General features: G+C 35.2%; 1 protein-coding gene across 5 annotated transcripts in view; it reads left to right on the forward strand.

Annotated features, from left to right (window-relative positions):
- LOC125044652 (dual specificity mitogen-activated protein kinase kinase 4-like) overlaps positions 1 to 1,935 on the forward strand; it is a 52,529-nt gene extending 50,594 nt beyond the window's left edge. For all 5 annotated transcript variants that reach the window (XM_047641432.1, XM_047641428.1, XM_047641429.1 and 2 more), the window contains one exon: positions 1 to 1,935. This exon is cut by the window's left edge and continues 1,252 nt beyond it. The gene's annotated coding sequence lies outside the window, so the exon portion shown is untranslated.
- The last annotated feature ends 3,923 nt before the right edge of the window (positions 1,936 to 5,858 follow it).

Below are 5,858 nucleotides of genomic sequence, written 5' to 3' on the forward strand. Positions count from 1 at the left end.
TGAAACCTTACAGTTCGAAACAGTTTTGTCCTTTTATTGAAAGTTTAATGTATATTTTTTCATAATGAAAGTAAAAATGGGGTGACTTCTCTACAACAGCAAGACATTGATTGCAGATTGGGAAACTGTTATGAATTTAAGTAAGGTTTCTCTATCTTTTGAGTGGTGCTTGGAAGTCAGCTTAGAGCTGCACTAGGAACTAATCATTGTTTCATAGACTCAATATATTGTAGCCCTTGAGGGTGATGCAATAATTGTAAATAGGCTAAAAACCAGTGTAATTTCTTTTTGCATCTTGGAATGTTCACTTGTATTCAAGGCATAAATGTACTTGTGCGACCCAAAGCTCCATATGTTGTGACTGTGAAGCAATGAAACCAGCCTTCTCATCGTCAGTACCTGAAGCTTAAAGACTTATGGTGAAGAATATGTTATCAGCTGATGGTGGACATTGACAAGATATACTCACAGGGAGACAGGACAGTTGGGTCACCTGAGTGTTTCCGCTAGATTTGTTTTTCATTACTTCTCTTCTCACCCCTCTCTTACACTTTCTGCACCACACATGTCATCCCTGTTTACACTGCCTTACTGCAACCTGCTTCATCCTAACTTCATGCTATATCACCCAGCCATGCTATAATACCTTTATATTCTTGAGAGTAGTACAGCTGTATTACTCCTCCTCCATTATACACACAGCCATGCTCCCTGCTTTCTGCTTCTTGATTTTCTTCATCACCCCACAGTGCTTTACTAATCCCCTTTCTCATTACATGCACCACAGCAGCACTTTCTATAGCTCCTTACAGCAGTAAACAGTACTTAACACAAACTCCATCTTAGTGTATTGCTCATCATATCATCCTCTACAAAGACAACATAACAAACTTTTGTCAAATGAACACTTTTCTTTTTATAACACATACAGACACACACACACTCACACACACTGCTCCACCAATGCTCACATCTTGTCTGTTTGAGTAAAGCTTTTAAGATTCATCATCATAGTCCATGTAGTAAATACTAATTCGGGGAAATGACAAGTCCAGCGTATGATAGTTTTACAGAACATATTTCATTATTGTTCGGATCCACTACAATTTCGTTTTTGTTTTTGTTACCTTATAAAGAGTAGAATTTGCCAATGTAATTTGTTTTGGAGATATTGGAATATATGTCTACACATCATTAGCCACTTCACCAACAAGAAACATTGCTAGGAGTTATTATAAGTAACAAGCAAGCCACCACAAAAGGCCATCATCTTTTCCTATTACCAATGTACTGCCTCATTCCTACCCACTGCAGAACTATTTTCCAAGTTCCCTCTCTGTTGGCAGTTCCTTCAGTGCCTGAATTCACCTAGAGAGTTAGTCTCACACAAAACTATATTCATAGCTGTACACACAAATATTTGTACTCTATTTGTCAGTATGTAGGAGGAAATTTTTGGAATACTTTTGCTTCCTTTGGAGAGACTTGTGCCTGTTTTCATCTTAGACCCAAGTTGCTGGATGTTGAAGTGGTATGTTAGGAGAATGGACTATGTATCTTACATATTTGCACTGACCTGACTTCAGTACATTAAATACCAGCTGACTAAAGATTAATGTTCCATTTACTCACACACTAGTATATTTTTACATAGGTAATAAGATCTAAAAGACATGTGTTTAGTATTTGCTGAATTTATTGTTTTTCTTAGGTATGTCAGTGATCCAGTTAATGGTGCTTGGCATATTTCTCTTTTCTTCTCTCTTCTCTCTTTAGTATCCAGTTTTTTTTTTTTTTTTTTATAAAAGGCATGCATAATGTGATGCTGATAATCTGTGCACTGAAGATCTATTTATCTGGTATTCTCTCTCTCTCTCTCTCTCTCTCTCTCTCTCTCTCTCTCTCTCTCTCTCTCTCTCTCTCTCTCTCTCTCTCTCTCTCTCTCTCTCTCTCTCTCTCTCTCTCTCTTTCTATCTTTCTATCTTTCTATCTTTCTATCTTTCTATCTTTCTATCTCTCTATCTTTCTCTCTCTCTTTCTCTCTTTCTCTCTTTCTCTCTTTCTCTCTTTCTCTCTCTCTCTCTCTCTCTCTCTCTCTCTCTCTCTCTCTCTCTCTCTCTCTCTCTCTCTCTCTCTCTCTCTCTCTCTCTCTCTCTCTTTCTCTCCTCTCTTCTCCCTCCTCCCTCCTCCCTCCCTCCCCTCCCCTCCCTCTCCCCACCCTCTCTCACTTCCTCATTCCCTTCCTCCCTCTCCCCAACCTCCTTTCTTCCCTCTCCCCCCCGCTCCCCCTAGCACTCTCCTATGGAACACAGATGTTTAAAAGGAGTCTCAAGTAGGAGAAGAGCTATGTAATCATACATACCAGCCTTTGATATGTGGAGTGGAGTTGGTGTTTAGGTTACAGGGCAACTGAACTTCATGTAAAAGGTCTTGTCTAGGACACTGAGGTGACTGAAAGCTGCTTGCTTGGTCTTCTTTGAGATCGAAGAGGATAAATAAGTGTTTTTTACGGTCATCTCCTTTTTGTTATCCCTATTCTTACATTTATGTATATATTATCTCTCTTCTTGTGATTTGGGTCTTTGATTCATGGATTCTAATTGTTTAATTATATTATTTTTAAAATTTTCCTTTAATATCATAAAAAAAGGTAAAATTAGTTAATAGAAGTTGCTGAATCAACTTACTTACTGTTCAGATCTTGTTCTGTAGCATCAGAATGCCTTATAAGGTTTTGTGTGATTTTTTTTTTTGCATATCAGTTATGGACCATGCAAAGGCTGTACTGTACATTCACCTGTTCTCCTATTCTAATGTATGAGTTTCCATCTGCACCACCTGCATCCACATGTGCACATACACACAGGAACACACATATACAGAGGCACACATTTAAAAACAGGCTGACACATACACATCGGCACACAAACAGATGCAAACACCGGCACATAGAACTGCACAGACAGACACAAAAATCTGCATGCACACAGGCACATAACCAACACTGCAGCCTCAACATACAACGTTTTTGGGATTGGTCAAGTGTAGGTGTCCAAAGGTAGGAGGCAATTTCAAAAGGCTATGGTGTGGTAGTTTCATTCTAGTAGAAGATCTTGGAAGACGTACGGAGCAGATTAGGATAACAGAACCCAGGAACTTCAGGTACGAAACAGAAGTCTCATGATTTGATACAGATAGCGTGCATAGCCGTTTGTGAGAGACACTGAAAATTTGAGGATCATCTTTGTTCACAATTTGAGCAGTTTTTCCAAGAAGAAGATTTATAGTAATGCAGTTCCTTCTTCCTTTTTTCCTCTCTTTTTCTGCTTACTCCACCTTATTTGGTATGATTTTCTCTGTTTTTCCTCCTTTGTGGCCTTTATGTTATTATCAATATTTTTATTTGTATTCTTAATGTTATTAATACTTCATGGTGATAGTATTGATTTTCAATATTATGATCATCATCAATGTAGCTTAACCATCAAGATTGGTTGTAGATGTCATTAACTTTTGTAAGAAAGATGCTCACAATAATGTTTATTAATGTTATAATTATTACTATTATTAATATTATTACTTCTACTACCATCATCATTATGATCAGATTTGTAGTTATTATGATTATTAGTATGACAATCAGTTGATAATTATTAAAAAGAATGTGTTTGGCTTTTACAACTGAAGTTAATGTCATCTTGAACTGGTACCTCTTGATCAGCACTTGCGATGTTCCATCCTTCTCGTAAAATAATATTGCGGGTTGTATTACTCTTAATAACACAGTAAAGTAGGTGAGTTATACAATATTCACATTAGGGTACTTGTGCTCTAACATGTATGATGAATACAGGACTTTGACTTGTCTTTCTGTTTTTGTGTTTAAATGATTTAGAAACTGAATTTTCTTGTACAATTTGTTATAGTAATGGATAATTTCCTTTTTATGATTTTCCAAAAATCATTTTGTATTTCTGTGTTTTCTCTCTAGTTGAAAAGAGAGGAAATGTACTTAGTGAAGCTTTTCTCTGGAAGGATCACGTAAAGCAGGACTTTGTAGGACAACTGTAGAAACAGGTTTTTTGTCTATTTTGTCTTTAGCTTGAATTTTGTCCTTAGAAACATTTTTGTGATTTATTTCTTTCAGTGAATTTTTTTGTTTTGTTTTACAGTAATGTTTGTATATAGTATATTCATATTGTTGCCCCAGTTTACAACTTGCATTTCCCACGACAGTTGGAATGAGAAGATGTGTGTACAGCGTGATAGGGGAAGTATACAGTGGCAGTTGTTGTTCCAGTATCGCAAAAAAATTAAAATAAAATAAAAAGCAAAAAAAGATTTAAGATAGTAATAACAAAGTAGTAGGTATATCAAGTGAGAAATAAGAGAACTTGACAAAGACTCACATGAAACGGGAGTATTGAGTTAACCATGAAGGCTGAGTGTGTGTGTCACGCCCAGCATACTCGACATCATTCGCAGAAAACATCCTCGGGTCCTTTAAGTTCAAGGGGAGAATCAGGACAGCATTGCTTGGGTTTGATTCATTACTGTTATATCCACTTTATTTTCCATGATGGTGTTATGTACTTTAAAAGACATTATTTCATATTGTGTATGTATTAGGTTGAAATAATAAATTAAGTAGGAAGGTTTAGATATGTTCTACTATCCATTACATGTATATGTGAGATATGTTTTCTCTTTTCCCTAGACCTTTTTTTCCTGGAATTCCTTTTTCTCTTTTTTGTCTTTTTACTAGTTTTAGTTTTTAAGTACTTTGTATTCTTTAATGCCAATGTTTTTATCATTCTTTTTTTTTTTTCTTTCTTTCTTTTTTTGCCATTCAGCAAAAAAAATATGGGATTGTGGAAAGACCTGCAAAGATTATTTGTAAATATATAATATTTTGTGAAGCACTCGTTTGTTGATCATGGTACAAAGGGCGTGTTTCAGAGCCGAAATTGTATAGTACGACTGGTGAATGAGGTCAGCTGACTCGCTACGACCTCTTACACTCTTTGAGGTCAGTTGCTTTGCCAGTCTGTCGGTGGAAAAGAGAGTTCGTGTGGTAACATTGCAGAGGTCAAGTGCCACACAGTTCTCATTGAATAAGCACCACCCTTGTATGAACTGACATGGTTCAGTCATTCATTCTTGTTTTTTTCTGGTATCATTGTTTTGATTTGTACACAGCTGATCTGGGCATCACTAACATTTTACATGTAAGGTGTTTTTAGTTGATGGTTTATGATTATTATAATTATTATAATTATTATTATTATTTTTATTATTATTATTATCATTATATTTCTTTTAACATTGTGTGAAGACTATTTAATTCAAACTTTAGATAGTTACTTATTCACATGCACTGTTTTATGTGCAATACGTCTTAAGTGAAAGGAGGGTAGCTTTTCAGATATAAGGTTAATTGACCAAAATCATATGGCAGTTCATAGATGATTCAGCATTTAATTAGACTAGGTGAAGTTTCGTAGGCATTCGTGCTGTGCAATAACAATTTTTTTTTATATATATATAACTTTCAAGTCTTAAAAAAAAAGTTGGTAGTGTGCAGTTATATCAGTCAGTATTAATATGTCGCTGTACATTATTTGTTAAATTAACTTATGAAACTGATTTCTGATTGGATTTTGTTACACATGGATAATAAATGATGCATATATAGAACCTATTAGAATATTAGAAACTTGAAAATCATTATGTACAAATGTAGGGAAATAAATTTTCAAATATGGGTAATTTTTCTTATCACTTTTAAACACATAACTATTGATAGTGATTATACACCCAACTAATATGAAAGAAAAGAATATTGCATATTTTGAGTG

Source organism: Penaeus chinensis, chromosome 36 (assembly GCF_019202785.1).
Source record: "Penaeus chinensis breed Huanghai No. 1 chromosome 36, ASM1920278v2, whole genome shotgun sequence".
NCBI lineage: Eukaryota > Metazoa > Arthropoda > Malacostraca > Decapoda > Penaeidae > Penaeus > Penaeus chinensis.